Genomic DNA, 17,184 nt, shown 5'->3' with positions numbered 1-17,184 from the left:
TAAGGAAATAACATTGGGAACAGCGACTAGGTCCGTGGACAACTCACTGAAACGTCCCCATCCAACAGTGAAACCGAAACTCTGTGTTCACATAAACAGCACAGGTGAGGAGGCAGTGAGACTACGGAAGCCAACACAACAGAGAAGGCTAAATCGAGACCCTAGGCAGGGGTGCACCCAGCACCAGTCCTGGGAGACCTCGTCCCACACTCTCCCCTGCAGGAGCCACCGTCTCCCGCCACAAGCCACCTGTGCGTGGCCCCGACAACCAGGCAGCGGCACCCACTCCAAAGAAACACTCCCACTTTTATTGCCTGCACTGATATTCTGGACAACATTTTTTACGACTTTTCAAGGAGACATGAGAAACTGACAGAGGGCGGAGCATCTGGCTGTGACCTGAGTTTTCCTGGAGCATCGCTTGGCCTAGTGGAGAAGGCAACATCTGAGGTTTACAAGGCTGGAAAGGGGAGGTGCACTCATCTCCTACTGCCACGGTGACCACTCAGCTGACTGGCTTAGAATGACGTGATTTCACTGTCTGACAGTTCTGAGGGTCATGAGTAAAACGTGGGTCTCACCAGGCTTACTCAGGTGTCAGCAGGGCTGTGTGCCCTTCAGGAGGCTCCAAGTTTCCTCACCTTTTCCAAAACTTTTAGATGCCATCCACAGTCTTTGGCTGGTAGCCTCCCTCCATCATCAAAGCCAACAGCGCTGCAACTCTCTCGCCCTCCTTCCACAGTCCCCTAACTCTCCTCTTTCACTTCCCTCTTCTACTTCTAAGTACTCTCATCATTTCGTTGAGCCCACAAGATCATCCATCTCAAAGTTCTTAATCATATCAGTAAAGTCCCTTTGGCCATGTGAGGTAACATCATCACAAGTTCTGGGGATTAGGGGACAGGCATCTCGGGGCCATTTTTCTGTCTACCACAGTATGGGAAGGGATGGGGAGGGGGAGGGGGAGGGAAGGAGGGAGGGATGGGGAGGGAGAGGGGGGAGGGGAGAGGGGGAAGGGTAGAGGGGAGCAGAGGGGAGAGGGAAGGGGAGGGGAGAGGGGAAAGGGGAGGGGGGAGGGGAGGGGGGAGGGGAGGGGGGAGGGGAGGGGGGAGGGGAGAGGGGAGGGGGGGAGGGGAGGGGAGAGGGGAGGGGGGAGGGGAGAGGGGAGGGGGGAGGGGAGGGGGAGGGGAGGGAGAGGGGAGGGGAGGGGAGAAGGGAGGGGAGAGGGGAGGGGAGGGGAGAGGGGAGGGGAGAGGGGAGGGGAGAGGGGAGGGGAGGGGAGAGGGGAGGGGAGAGGGGAGGGGAGAGGGGAGGGGAGAGGGGAGGGGAGAGGGGAGGGGAGAGGGGAGGGGAGAGGGGAGGGGAGGGGAGAAGGGAGGGGAGAGGGGAGGGAGAGGGGAGGGAGAGGGGAGGGGAGGGGAGAAGGGAGGGGAGAGGGGAGGGAGAGGGGAGGGGAGAGGGGAGGGGAGGGGGAGGGGAGAGGGGAGGGAGAGGGGAGGGGAGGGGAGAGGGGAGGGGAGAGGGGAGGGGAGGGGAGAGGGGAGGGGAGGGGAGAGGGGAGGGGAGGGGAGAGGGGAGGGGAGAGGGGAGGGGAGGGGAGGGGAGAGGGGAGGGGAGGGGAGAGGGGAGGGGAGAGGGGAGAGGGGAGGGGAGGGGAGAGGGGAGAGGGGAGGGGAGGGGAGAGGGGAGGGGAGAGGGGAGGGGAGAGGGGAGGGGAGAGGGGAGGGGAGGGGAGAGGGGAGGGGAGAGGGGAGGGGAGAGGGGAGGGGAGAGGGGAGGGGAGAGGGGAGGGGAGAGGGGAGGGGAGAGGGGAGGGGAGAGGGGAGGGGAGAGGGGAGGGGAGAGGGGAGGGGAGAGGGGAGGGGAGAGGGGAGGGGAGAGGGGAGAGGGGAGGGGAGAGGGGAGGGGAAGCAGAAAGAGAGAAAGAGAGAGAGAAAGAAAGATCAATCAATCAATCAATCAATCTAAGCATGCTGACATGAAGACAGCCAAATATGCTGTGGAAGGGAAAACAATCTGTACAACAATATTAATAGAATTTCATTTTCCTTTTAAAAAACTGACAATTACCCCATCTTATACCATACACAAAAAGTAAGTCAAAATCAAAGATCTAAATGTAAAAAAAACATCAGAAAATTCAGAAGAAAACATAAGGAGTATATTCTCATGACCTTGGATTAGGCAGTGATTTCTTAAATATGACACCAAAGTCCAAATAACCAAATAAAAAAACAGGTAAATTAGATTTCATTAAAATTAAAAGCTTTAGTACCTCAAAGAACAATATCGATAACATTAATGGACAAACCACAGAAAAAAAAGAATATATTTGTAAATCATACATCTAATAAGTGTCTACTATCCAGAATCCATAAATAACTCCAAACACTCAACAATAAAAAGACCCAATTTAAAAACAGTCAAAAGATTTGAATAGGTATTACTCCTAAGATATACAAATGGCTGATAAGCATATTTAAAAAAAAAAAAAAAGGTCAACACCTTCAGCCACTAGGGAAATGCAAATCAAAACCACAGTGAGATACCACATCATACCCACCAAAATGCTAAATTTCAGGAGTACAGAAAATTTCTGGGAGGCCATAACATAACCACATAACAGTGGTCATGTCTGGGGATCTGGATGAGGAATCATGAGGGATATCCTTCAGCTTTGTACCTCCTGTGCTAATTTTTCCTACACTGAGTACACATTACTTTCATAATGAAAAACTGACTTTCAACCTTAGAGAAGAAAGTTCACAATGAGAGATACTGACACTAACGTCAATCAACCCACTGGCATACGGCAAGCACCCACCAGCATCTGCAGGCGTGCTCATCACAGAGGCCTCTGGCTTGCCGCAGAGAAGCCCATCAAGTACAAAACATCAGCACCTGCTTCTCAGAACAACCTTCCAAACAGTCTTGGGATACCCAAATCACCCCTTCATTGTATTTTTATAAAGTCTAAGCTGGCAAGTTTCTAAAAAATCTTCAAGCCAGCCGTGGTGGCGGCTCAGGCCTATAATCCCAGCCCTTTGGGAAGCTGAGGCAGGAGGATCGCTTAAGCCCAGGAGTTCAAGACCAGCCTGGGCAACATGGCAAGACCCCATCTACACACACAAAAAAATACAAAATATTAGTCGGGTGTAGTGGCGCATGACTGTAGTCCCAGCTACCTAGGAGGCTGAAGTGGGAGAATTTCTAAGCCGAGGAGTTCAAGACCAGCCTGGGCAACATGGCAAGATCCCATCTACACACACACACAAATACAAAATATTAGTCGGGTGTAGTGGCGCATGCCTGTAGTCCCAGTTACCCAGGAGGCTGAGGTGGGAGAATTTATTGAGCCTGGGAGGCAAAGGCTGCGGTGAGTGGAGATCACACCACTGTACTCCAGCCTAGGACACAGAGCAAGACCCTATCTTAAAATAAATAAATAAATAAATAAAAACTTCAATGATGTGTAATGATTTTTTTTTTCCTTATTAAGAACAGACATGTTTGAGGCTATGGTAATGATTTCACAGCACTCACATTTGTAGATGTTCTCCTTCTACCCACAGTACCTTGGGGCTCCTCAGGAAATCCATTTGCACAGTGTTTTTATGGCTGAGGGTATAACGGCATTATTGTAAGTTGCCACGGCTAAAAGCAGTTGCATCTTTCTAATCGCACATTTCAAGGCAGAGTCCTTTGTGAGGAATGTGGTCCCCATCCCATAACATTGTTCCTATGGGAAAACCAGACTGAGCTTCCTGGAACTCAGTGTGGGGGAAAGTGGGCTGGCCCCTCTGGGGTCTTATTATTTCTCCTGAAGGCTACAACTGGAGGGTAGAGGGGTTAAAGCAGAAAGGGAAAGGAAGTGGATGGAGACGTGAGAACATTCTGGAAAAGCTCTGAATATTTTCAAGGGCTTGAGAGGTCAGATTTCAAAACATATGACTTTCCTGGTCACACTTGATTCCTGGAATCAATCATACACATATCTCCCAGAGATGCTGGGAGACAGGGAAACCGGAACCAAGAAAGATACACAGAGGTCTCCAAAGCACAGAAGCCTGTCAGGGACAGACAACAGAGGTGATGAGAAGGAGGTGACAGAAAAGAAAAGGAAGAGGTGAGAGTACTCGAGGAGGAGAGCCTGGTCCATCTCCACTGAGCATCACACCCCCGTCTACACACAGCCCATGCGGAACCGAATAATCCCCATAAATATTCGTGTGTACTGCATACCCTGCAGGGCCAGGCACAGAGCAAGCCCCCTTCCACACAGGGAAGGCCGCCAGCCTCCTACTCGCCATCCCCCTTCTCCACAGCCCGTGCCTGGTACTCTTCCCACTCACAGATGGACTCTGCCCCAGGTGTATCTGTCTCTAAAGACCACTTTGTTCGTCTAAACCTATCATTTTACAAACAGGCAGCCTCTGGAGGGGAGCTAACCTGTCCAGGACCTCACTCACATGGGGCAGGGCGCAAGGAAGCACCAATAGGTTCCTCAAACGTCATTTAAGCATCAGCAGTTAACTGTGAATCTTAAGTGTCTAACTTCCTCCCTTCGAAATGTAGCCAAGTCCATCGTTTTCATAAGGCATGACCCCAGCACGTACCATGAAGGTGCACACAGCCACAGGGCGGGACCTGAAGTGCCCACTCTGGGGTCAGCATGTCTGGGTGGACCACAGGAAGTTCCTCGACCCTCTGTGCCTCAGTTTCCTTATCCAGACAGCAGGGAAAGTTCTAGGACAGGATGCTGGAAGGATTAAGTGGGCTTCTTCAGGTTAAGCACTGAGAGTTATTGGCACAGAGAAAAAGGCCAATAGATGTTCACTGACATCATTTCTCATTTTCCATTTTTTGTAAGTTCTCTTTATATAAGTTCTCAAAAGCCAGAATCTTTGGAATGAACTCAGACTTCATGCTTTTTACCAAATCAAGATGACTCCAGAGTCCGTCCCCAGCACCACCGTCTTCGGAGTGATTTCCCTTCCCAACAGTGACACATGAACAAGCCTTTCCAGCTTAAATAAAATCAACACGTGGTGAGCAACAGCTTCCGAGGGGAACGGACTGGGATCCCATGAAAGAGCTGGGCTCTGGGCATCCCCATGACCAGCCCAGCTCGGTTCCAGCCTTCCCCTCTCATTCCAAGTGGCAGATGTTCCCAGGGCTTCACCTCCCAGGATCATGAATGGTGGTTCACGTCCCACAGGCTCTGCTATGGAAGCAAGCAGGAGGCAGATCCGGTCAGCAAGACAACCAGCCCCACGGGCTCCAGAGCTCATCCCAGGACCCAGTCCCATAAGTCCCCAGTCCCGCGCCAGCTGGGAAGGCCAAGCCTGCCTTCAGGATCCGCCCCCAACCTCCAGAAAGCCCTGTGTTGCACAACAGAGGTATGCACTAAATGCTGTATCCTCAGAAAATGATCAAACCTGGATCTAAAATAAGCCAGCCCTCAGTTCACACCTGACTTCTACATTGACAGTGAAGAGCAAAAGACCACACAAGCTCAGGTCAGGAATTTAGCCAAAAGACACTTCCAGTAACACATTCACTCCAGGGTAAATAAGCGCCACTTCTCAAATATACAATAGGCCACGCCTTTCAGATTCATGACCTTACGGTCTGAGAAGTTTAATATTCATCTTACTGTACTTTCTAAGGCAGTAGACACATATAACTATCTTACATCTGTTTGTGTTAGTTTACATGTAGCAGCATATTATTTACATGCACACAGGGGAGAGAGGGAAGCAGAGTATTGGAAAGGAAGACCAGCTTCCACTGAACTCAGCAGAAGGCTCCGGATGCCTTCCCTCCCACCAGGTGCCTGGTTAGAGCAGAAAACAGATAAAAGGTTAAGCACTCATGGCCCTCTACTGAAATCCTTCTCTGGTTTGTGTCACCTGAGTCCCCAAGACTGCCTTGTCCCATCCTGAAGACTTAGGTGTGGGCAGTCTGGACGAGACTGGCCTGGGCCTTGGGGTCGGTGTCTCTCCTCTCTCTTCTGTAGCCACTGAAGCAAAGGGTGAGCCCCAGAATGCAGACGGCACGTGTAGGCCAAGGACAAAGGGGACCCAGGGGGTCACAGGCTTGTTCTTGGACCTGGACCTGGGGACTGATCAGTGGCCTGGACAGAAAGGGTGCTCTGTGATCAGTCAAGGTATGAGGAGGCAGCTCTGAGGAGCTGCAGCAGGTGTGCAGGCCAGGCCCCACCACGCTGGCTCCCTCCCACATGCACAACCCTTCTTCAGGTCTCAGTCTCCCCGTCCATCCTTCTGGAGGCTTCCGGAAGTCAAGCTGGAGGCATCGCTCTCCTGCAGGATGCTGTTTCTCCCTCACAGCTCCCAGGCAGCCCACAGGTAGAAACACAAGGACACAGCAGCCAGGTCTATATCGCTTTGCTTTTGAGGTCTAAGTATTGCTTTGCCTCATCGTGTACCTGGCCCAGAGCAGGTGCCCCAAACATTCCTCAGCCAATGAACCAACCGACCAACCAATGCCCTGCACAAACCTGCAAACTCAAGTCTCACACACATGGCATGCCCCCAAATCAAGTCGCTACTGAACTTCTGTAACTCAGAAATGAGTGACGACCCCCAAAGTCGCCTCTCCTGAGCGCTTCAGCCAACCAGGGCTTCACTACAGCCTGAATCACAGAGGGAGACGGACAAGGCCAAAGCAGACGTTCAAAAATACGGTTTGGGCCAACCAGGGCTTCACTACGGTCTGAATCACAGAGGGAGACTGACAAGGCCAAAGCAGACGTTCAAAAATACGGTTTGGGCCAACTTCCTTATATTCTGTCAAAAGGAATCTGATGAAAAGACCCCAAGGCCTGAAGAGCTCACGCACAGCCCGGCCTCCAAACATGACTGCCTCTTCCTGCTGCAGCACAGCTGGCGGTGGCGGAGGGAATGACATAAGCTGCCTTCACTTGCAGCCAGTGACCCCCATGCCGGCCCCAGTCCAGCCCTGGTTGTGCCTGGAGAGTGTGCCCCTCATGCCTGTCCCCTGAGCTCCACCCACCCACCTGCTCGAGGTTCACGTGTGTCACTGGCAGGGACCAGGCATCTATGAGCATCTTCCTGTGCACGTGGCCAGGCTTTGCAGACTGGACTGGGGACTGCCTTTACTCAGACACTAGAAATGGAGACCAACGAACACAAAGAGACAGGGCAGGGTGGCAGGTTCTGTGCATCACAGAAGTGGGTGGGGACGGCAAGAAGGATGGCACTGCAGGGCAGGCAAGCCTCTGGCTCCTTTAAGAAAGACTTCAGAAACATCCATCTGGCAACAAGAATCAGCAACCCCTGTGGTTCTGCCTAGGAGCATCCAGGCTGACTCTGGCAGCCGCACTGTCCTCACCCCAGCCCCACCCCACAATGCTGAGAAGCCAACTGCTCCACCACCTCTCAAGGACCCTCTACAATGGAACTGGCTGGAGAAGAGGCATTGTTTGAAAAACTCAAGAAACAGTTCCGGGTCAAGTGCTGTGGCTCACACCTGTAATCCTGGCAATTTGGGAGGCCGAGGCAGCCGAATCATCTAAGGTCAGGAGTTTGAGACCAACCTGGCCAACATGGTAAAACCCTGTCTCCACTAAAAACACAAAAATTAGCCAGGCATGGTGGCAGGCGCCTGTAATCCCAGCTACTCAGGAGGCTGAGGCGGGAAAATTGCTTGAACCCAGGAGGCAGTGAGCGAAGACTGTGCCACGGCACTCCAGCCTGGGCAACAAGAGCAAAACTCTGTCTCAAAAAAAAAAAAGAAAAGAAACAGTTCCATGATTTTAAAAGGGAAAGGAAACAGAAGAAAGAAACAGCTCCAACAGACATCAAGGCATTTTTCAAGGCACTTGGAACCTCCAACCACAGGCGTGTAAATGGACTATCCTCCCTAAAGCTGCAGCTTTGCTGGTGGTTTCCTGAAAGGCACTGGGAACAGCAGGCCCAGGTGCAGAGAGGGCTTCTGATTAACGGGCTGTAACACAGCAGCCTGACCTGGCGTCTTCTTTCCTTCCCAGGAAATCAATGCCCGGGCACAGGTGCCCCACCTCTACCTGGGGTTGTCAAGAGCTCACCCCTGGGCCCTAGGAGGGACCTCAAAACAAATGTCACTTGGCCCGGTCACATGCAAACTTCCCAAATAAGAAACCCAAATAAATGGTGCGGAGCATCTAAGCAGGCCACTCTCTGCTTCAGCGTGAGCACCGCAAGGCAGGCTAGACCACGCTAATTAAAATGAGATGCTCAAGATCAGAGTTTCTAATTACCTGCCAAATTAATGTGCTGTCTTATAGGCTCCTTCTCCTTCTCCCAAAAGCCCTACCTTAACCCAACCTTTCTATTTTTGAAGATCACTTTCCCCAGAGCCCTTCTGCAGGTCTCCCGCAGTGACTGGGTGGTATTGGTTACAAATAAGCTTCCCCGAATTTCTGGCCAGAGGTAAGTCACCGACAAAAGCCTTTGTCCACCCAGTAAGGGGTCCAGGAGGGCCGACCTCAGAGAGCTGGTCTCGGCATAGGACCCACCAGGGGGTGGGGTGGGAGGTGGAGGCAACCGTGCTTTGGGATCCTTGCATGGAAGTTCCTTTCACGCATCAAGTGAACCAACCCACTGTCAGGTGGAAATACGACTTCAACTGCTCAGCATGAGGAGTGCCGCTTACGAATGTCACATGTGCTCACAGGTGCCCTGAACGCTCCTCTCCTGCACCCCACCGTCACCTGCTTGAGACTCTGGCACTTGGCTCTCTCCAAATCTCGGACCCTGGAGGCAACGTTCCAAACGGTGGCTCCAGACGTAAACTGTACCTGGGTCACCAGGGACCAGGCTCCACTTCACGCACAAATGCCACACCCCCAAATGTGAGCCAGCAGGCCAGAGAGATGCGTGCACTTGCCTTCCTAATATCGACAATGATGATTCTAGCTGGAGCAATTATTTACTAACTACTCACCATGTGCCAGTGACCTTGAATCAGTTCTTAACTAATCCCAGCAATACGATCATGTAGTTTTTAAAACTAACTGTGGGATTAAAGGAGAAGTATGTAAACAACTATGTTTTATTAAAACTTCACAGGAGCATCATGACCTGATCAAGACAAAAAGTCTCACAACTTCCTCTGGCCCCCACTGCCTCCCAGATGTCTGCCGTCATTGGTCACCTCTTGATCTCAAACCCCTCCTCTTCCCCCAGCCCTTAATATAAAAAGCCTAAAATCTGTACTGACTTAAGACAGTACTTGAGAATGTTAGTTCACCATCTTCTTGGTTTTCAAATACCCCTGCTTTTTCTCCCACCAACCCTTGGCTCTCAAGTCCGGCTTTCGAGTGGTGAGTAGCTGATTCTGTATTCGGTTACAGCATTAATGCCAACTGCAGATGAAATAAAGCAGAGGCTCAGAGGAACCACCCAGCTAGGGAGCTGACTGAAAACTGAAACCCAGATGTGGCTGTCCCCATACCCTTCACTGTGTCACACACACAATCAGATACATGTGTGTGGATGCATGTGTGTGAGAAGTTAGGGCCAAGACAGGCGCTGCCTCTCTGCACTCCTGGAGCCCACAACAAGGCCTCCGGCGCTCTGCGGAGTCAGAACCCGGCTCAGCAGAGAGGGATGGGGCCCATCACACTCTGTCGGGCACTGCGTTCTGCAGCTGGCTTTCTGAAACCCAACTCTCTCAACTCTGGCCACTGCTCTCTTCTCACTCTTCACCTCTCTGAACTCTCCTGGTCTCCTTTTCCTCCATTCTCCAGGTTAAGCCTCTCTGCAGCCCTCACCCACAATCCAGCTCCGAACCTCTGCCAGGTGTGTGTGCACCTGCCCATCCCCCACACCCCCAGTGCCCAGCCAATGGCAGCAGCATCCCCCTACACACACTGTGGGTGAGCTCATGAGGGCCACCGAAGCCAGGTGTGAATGAAGGAGTAGCAGAAAAAATCCCACACTTCCCAGGAAGTCCACTCCCCAGTGCTCTGCGCGGCACTCAAGCAGCCAATGGCTCTGCTTGACTGAGTTGGTCTTCCTGAGCTCCAACAATGCCAAGCCTTAAACACATAATGAAATCCCACTTGCATTATAAGGACACCAAGGCAGCACTCCAAACCTGGCTTCCTAAGCTATTTGCAGTTACTAAATGTCCCCGACAGAATTTCTTGGCACCAATGCTTCTCTACTTGCTGCAGAAACTATTTCTCAACACCATCAATAAGCAGAACTGCAGGTGGATCTCAGAAGCCCTGTCCAGAGTACTGCGGCCAGAGTTACGGGGCACTGAACAGCCAAGCACACAGCACTTCTTGCAGTCCCCTTCCAGCGGGTGGCAGGCACCAGAGAAAAAACATTAGTTCTACAACTCCAACTAGAGTTATTTCAAGAAATCTTGCAAACTTCCTATCTTTTTAAGAGGGTAAAATTAACCAGAAAAAGCTGGGATCACCCTCCTGGCTCCTCACAGCTGAAGGACAGCAGTGGCCGCCTCCAGCTTCACAGGAAGCTCCTGAGGCCCAGCAATGCTCAGTTTGTGTTCTCCAGAGGACCCCCTTTCTACACCTTCGGGACTTACCAGTCAAGGTGAAGAGCAAAGGTAACATTCAGAGAAAGCCTTTTAGGGTTTATCCTGCTTTCCCTAAAGATGCTCCACTCACAAATGCTCAGCAAACATCCTGCAGGAAAGAAACAGCGCCCATCTGCCATGTGCCTTGGAAGGAAAAACGTTTTAATTAGTCTCACAAAGGGTGCTTAGAATGTATGCAGCTCAGGCTGGCAATGGTAGTTCATGCCTATAATCCCAGCACTCTGGGAGGCTGAGGTGGGTGTATCCCTTGAGCCCAGGAGTTAGAGACCAACCTGAGTATCACTGGGTGACACCTGTCTCTACAAAAAAAAAAAAAAAATTAGCCAGGTGTGGTGGGACCTATAGTCCCAGCTACTTGGGAGGCTGAGCTGGGAGGACCACCTGAGCCTGGGAGGTTGAGGCTGCAGTGAGCTATGATCGAGTCACTGCACTCCAGCCTGAGTGACAGAGTGAGCCCTTGTCTCAACAAAAAGAATTCGTCTAGCCCCTCTCTCCTCACCCTCTAAGAATCAACTCAAGAGATGCAGAGGCCTGGAAATCCTGATCCGAGAAGGCGTACAAGTGAGACATGAGGACCGTTCCCAGGTGGCCTAACCTCAGGTGACATCAAGCAACCAACTCACACCAATGGGGGTGGCCAGGGAGGTGCGATGCCCCCGACCCCCACTTCTCTTCCTCAGAAGCAAACTCACTCTTAAGAAACACGATCTATGGCCAAGCGTGCTGGCTCACGCCTGTAATCCCAGCACTTTGAGAGGCCAGGGTGGGTGGATCACTTGAGGCCAGGAGTTCAAGACCAGCCTGGCCAACATGATGAAACCCCATTTCTACTAAAATACAAAAATGAGCTGGTTGTGGTGGTGCACACCTGTAGTCCCAGCTATTCGGGAGGCTGAGGCAGGAGAATTGCTTGAACCCAGGAGGTGGAGGTGGCAGTGAGCTGAGACAGTGCCACTGCTCTCCAGCCTGGGCCACCGAGACCCCATCTCAAAAAAAAATAAGACAAAAATAAATAAACACTATCTCATCAGCATGAACGAGCTCACTCCGGCCACAGGAAGGATCTGCGATCGTCACCACGTTCCGCATCGTGCGCAGAGATCCCCACGCCTCGGGTGTGGGTGCTGCTGATCCTGTGGAAGGATCTGCGATCGTCACCACGTTCAGCATCGTGTGCGGAGATCCCCACGCCTCGGGTGTGGGTGCTGCTGATCCTATGGAAGGATCTGTGATTGTCACCACGTTCGGCATCGTGCACAGAGATCCCCACGCCTCGGGTGTGGGTGCTGCTGATCCTGTGGAAGGATCTGCGATCGTCACCACGTTCGGCATCGTGTGCGGAGATCCCCACGCCTCGGGTGTGGGCGCTGCCGATCCTGTGCTACGGTCCTGCTGGGCCCTCGGCACCTCTGCGGCAAGGACACCTGTCTGCGGCTCCCAGACTGAAGCCTGCAGACCCTCATCCACTCCAAGTCTGGAGTCAGCAGGTGTGCGGTGGGGCCCAAGAACTGGCATTCTAGCACACTCCAGGCGGGCACTGACACTGCTGTGAATGGCATTTGAGGTGAGGGAGGCAGAGCTGGGACCAGGACCTGAGAGCCCATGTGCACACTCAGCTGACTCCCAGTGACGAACAGCTATGAGAAGTCACTGACAGTGATTTTATAAAGAGCTCAAAGGCAAAGGGAACACAGAGCCCCAGAGAAAGAGTGCCAGAGGGGACCCTAGCACAAGGCATGAATGTGGGGATGTGCCCTCCTCGCCAGTCGGGGCTGCGGAGAACACTGTGATGAGGAGGTGTCTCGGGCTGCCTGTGTGCTCGGTGATAATCCATCTGCTAAGACAGCCACGGGGGCTGGGAGCGTGCAGGCTGCACACAGGATGCTGGTTCTGCCCCACTCAGGGTCTACTCCAGACGTGGACATGCCACACGATCTCTGAAGCAGCAACCCTACCCGTCCTTCCTGAAAATGTACAACACAAGGACATTCATCATGTTATACAGCTGCAGACCACGAAAGAGTTATGTGAGTCTATCAGAGCCAAGGAGCAAGGCCCAGGTAGTTCCTCCACCACTGAGGGCCGCCTCACACCTGTGGTTATCTGAGAACATCCCCAGCCTCTCATCACCCTCCACCTGTGCAGGGCGAGGCCTCTCACTCACTCCACCAATCCTCATGCTCCCGGGGATGTTAGGCCGCTGTGAGATGTAAGTAGGGTGTTGTCTACACCTGTTTGCCAGAGTAAGAATCCTGAGAGGTGTCAACAGTTCTCCTATATAGACCGCGAGCTGCTAGGGGCACTCTTAAATTCATGTGAATGCCCAGAAATTATCAACACATTTGCCAGGTGCTAAAATGTGAACAGTATTAGGCTCATTTTTAAAAAATTAGATGGTGCAGGCCAGGCGCAGTGGCTCACGCCTATAATCCCAGCACTTTGGGAGGCTGAGGCGGGTGGATCACAAGGTCAGGAGATTGAGACCATCCTGGCTAACATGGTGAAACCCCGTCTCTACTAAAAATACACAAAAAAACTAGCTGGGCGTGGTGGCAGGTGTCTGTAGTACCAGCTACTCGGGAGGCTGAGGCAGGAGAATGGCGTGAACCCGGGAGGCGGAGCTTGCAGTGAGCCGAGATCGTGCCACTGCACTCCAGCCTGGGCGACAGAGCAAGACTCCATTTAAAAAAAAAAAAAAAAATTAGATGGTGCAAAGGAGTTTTAAAGAAACAAAATTAATCCAAAGGAACAAAAGCTGCCCACAGGCAGGCGGAAGATGGACGAGCAATGCAACTCCGTACGTGAAAGGCTGCCAACACCACCTAGAACAGCAAGGCTGGGCCAAAGGCACAGGCTGGAAGCAAGGGTCTCATGCTGGCTGGTGAACACCCTACTTCGCCTCCCAACCTCAACAGCATCTCTCCAAGTAGCTGAGGGTGCTCTCTCTGGGGTTCTCTGACAGGAGGGGGCTTAAGCAGTCTGCAACCCTGCACGCTGCCCTTCCCAGGTGAGAGCTGGCATCCCAGCGGGCTGCACTCGCCAGCTCTTCCCAGTCATCCCTGTCCTCCACGTTCCTCCCACCTTTGTCATCTACAGGAACCAGCCTCTTCTAGTTTGCATTCCTTAGAAATAAAAGGTCTGGAAAACCCCGCTGAACGTGGCACACCATCCTCAAAGAACTAGGAGGTATAAAATCTAAGAGGAGGAAGCCTTGAATGATTTACAGTCATTAGCATGAGCTCCAAGCACCCTGGGGCAGAGCAGGTCCCAGTTTCTGCACAAGCTGCCCTGAAGTGCTTTCCACGCAGTCTTGGACCACGTTGCAAGCAGGGCAGGTCCTCTCTAGGGCAGGGGTCCAGATGAATTTTCTGTAAGGACCAGGTGCAAACACAGCCAAAGGCAATATAAGCGAAAGGCTATGGCTGTGTTCCAATAACCCTGTATGTTAAAAAACGGGGCAGTGGCCTGAGTTGGCCGACCCATGTCCCAGAGCACCCCTGGTCAAACGCACGGGTACCCTTCTAATGAAGGGTGCACCCTCACATGCGCAGATAACTCAGGTTCTGCTGCCAAATGAGTGGGCTGCAAAAATCTGTGCTTTGGGGTTTTCGAATTCCAGATAAGGGACTGCAGGTCTTCATACATTGTGGCATTTCCTTTTTTTTTTTTTTTTTTGAAGATGGAGTTTCATGATTTTTGACCAGGCTGGAGTGCAATGGCGTGATCTTGGCTCACTGCAACCTCCGCCTCCTGGGTTCAAGTGATTCTCCTGCCTCAGCCTCCTGAGGAGCTAGGATTACAGATGCATGCCACCGTGCCTGGCTAATTTTGTATTTTCAGTAGAGACGGGGTTTCACCATGTTGGCCAGGCTGGTCTCGAACTCCTGACCTCAGGTGATCTGCCCGCCTCCCAAAGTGCTGGGATTACAGGTGTGAGCCACCGCACCCGGCCCGTCGCTGCATTTCTGAAGGTAAGTTGGAGAGAGGTGAAACGAATCTGAAAGTGGAGGAAAAGGAAATGGGAGAAAGTGAGCCCATTCAGCAACACCAGCCTGTAGAGCATTTTATATGAGCAACGCTACAGGAACAGGAGAGCAGTGCGGCGTGCAGGGCAGCCCTACCACTGCCGTTCCAAGGGAGACGAGACGCAGTCTGCTGAGTGCTTGACTCAGCTCTCTGCCCTAGAACAAGAACAGCAGAGCAATCATGCCGTTTGTTTTCTTGCTCTAAGATGGACACAGTGATTTCTCAAGACACTGGGGCAGAAACAGCAGCCTGACGCCAACCCTTTGACTACAGCTTGGCTAACAAATACTGTACCTGTCACCACTATACCTGCATTCTCATGAAATAATTCAGGAACCACGTGCTAAACACAGACAGGTTGGAATTTCACCGGGTTCTTTTCTGTTCAACCCACAGACACTGAGCATCTGCCTGTTGCCTCTACTACCAAGTTCACCCTGGCATTTGCAAATTCAGCTTCTCACAGGAGCAAGGGAAAATAAGGCCAACACCACAGTAGAAAGGACTCATGGCGGGGCAGGGTGGCTCATGCCTGTAATCCCAGAACTTCGGGAGGCTGAGGAGGGCAGACTATTTGAGGTCAGGAGTTCGAGACCAGCCTGGCCAACACGGCAAAACCTCGTCTCTACTAAAAATACAAAAATTAGTCAGGCGTGGTGGTCGGTGCCTGTAATCCTAGTATTTTGGGAGGCCAAGGCAGGCAGATCACCAGAAGTCAGGAGTTTGAGATCAATCTGGCCAATATGGTGAAACTCCGACTTTACTAAAAAAACTAAAATTAGCCAGGTGTGGTGGTGCATGCCTGCAATCCCAGCTACTCGGGAGGCTGAGGCAGGAGAATCGCTTGAACCCGGGAGGCAGAGGTTGCAGTGAGCCGAGATCGCACCACCGCACCCCAATCTGGGTGACAAAGCGAGACTCCGTCTCAAAAAAACAAAAATAAAAATAAGTCAATGTAAGCAGCATATTACTGCCCGGAGTTTTATTCAGGTGTTGGGAGAAAAAAAAAAAAAGTAAAAACAGGTAAAGACTTGCTCAAGAGATTTCTTAAAGCCTTCAAGAATCAGAAAAAGAAAGTGTGTAACTCTGGACATGGGCCTCAAGTGGCTAGCTCATCTCCTTGGAGTTAATGGTGTCCCAAAACCACTGTCTGTCTCCGCCCTGGTCTGTGTTGGAGCGTAGAAAGTATCTCTCCATGCTTAAAAGAGCGTAGGAAGCCTCTTTCTGCAGAAGCGGTTCACCTCTGCACAGCTTTACGGCTGCCACAGCAGGTCCCCACGGGTGGAGAGCTGAGTACTGCCAGTGAGCCGCCTGCACAGTCGGCTTCCACAAACTGCTTGGTTTTCCTTAACCTTCTTTTAACCTGCTTCAAGATGCACAGCAGCATCTAGATAAAAATCTTTTCATTTTGTCAAAGAAGAAACTGATGACCATCGAGGTAAAGCAACTTGCTAACCAAGAAAGAGCACACTGAGAGGTCTCAGACTGACAGCTTCTTGTTCTGACCTACCCTAGGTCATTCACGTGGTTGGTCCTGGACTCCAAACCTGCTGGTGAGAAGATAAGCCATCGTCATCACTCCCAAGGATGCCCCCACACCCCTATCACCACCCCAGCCATGTCTCCACACTCACACCCTCACCATCACCACTAGCTGCGAAGAAACCTGAACCCTGGATGGAAACCACCATTCACCTTGGAAGGGCCCCAGCCTGGCTTCCCAGCAGAGATCTGCGACAGACATGCGGATCCCAGGCATGGCTCTGGGGCCATAATTCCTTCTTTTGTTAGGACGCCAGGAACCACCAGAAGTGCAACCTGGTTAACTTAAAATCTGACTACTTCCAGACTACACTTCCACTTTTCTTGTCTCTTCTGCCTCTGAAAAAAAGACTTTTAAGCCATCTATTTCTCTTTGTGCGATAATAATCAAGGACCTGAAAAGGCAGGATGTCCCCATCAGGTGGCAACTGAGGGCCTGCTGGACACTCAGACATGGGGTTCCTATAGCTCCACCTTGGGCTCGGATGAACAACAGTCACACAAAATAAGAAATCAACTGAATTCTAGCAGAACAGCCCGGATTGGTGTGGCCTGCTTTGATGAGAGCTGTCCTCCGTCCCTGAATTTCTGCCCTCCCCTTCACAGACAGACTGTTGCAGTTCATTTGAAAGCACACGGCACAGCTGGGCACAGACGGAACCTAACTCACTCCCCACAGCAGGCGAGGGCTGAAGAATCTTAAAGAATGAGGAGGGTCTGGCCAAGGTGCCTACGGGCGAAGGGTAGGGAGCCATCGAGACAGAGGGGACCCTGCCTGCCTGCCTTCATGGTCAAGAGTCAGTCATTCAAGTACTCAGCAACGCAAACGATGCCTGGTGCTTTTTCGAGTACTCAGCAAAGCCAACGATGCCTGGTGCTTCGCCAGATATCGGAGGTGTGTGGACAGTGGTCCTGGGCCTCGGCACTTTCAGCACCAGCAGAGCCAAGACAGAAACCAGCTCTGTCCAGCACAAAGCAACATCCCACAGGCTGGAAGAAGCACGTCATTGCAGGTGAGAGGAG

The 17,184-nt window shown here is 51.9% G+C and overlaps 1 protein-coding gene across 3 annotated transcripts in view; it reads right to left on the bottom strand.

Moving 5' to 3' along the window:
* The window catches only part of AGAP1 (ArfGAP with GTPase domain, ankyrin repeat and PH domain 1), a 642,723-nt gene that overhangs the window by 573,883 nt on the left and 51,656 nt on the right, over positions 1-17,184 (bottom strand). The window lies entirely within an intron of this gene.

This window comes from Chlorocebus sabaeus, chromosome 10 (assembly GCF_047675955.1).
Source record: "Chlorocebus sabaeus isolate Y175 chromosome 10, mChlSab1.0.hap1, whole genome shotgun sequence".
Taxonomy (NCBI): Eukaryota; Metazoa; Chordata; class Mammalia; order Primates; family Cercopithecidae; genus Chlorocebus; species Chlorocebus sabaeus.
The sequence above is the reverse complement of the archived record's forward strand: the minus strand, read 5'-3'. Positions and strand labels throughout refer to the sequence as shown.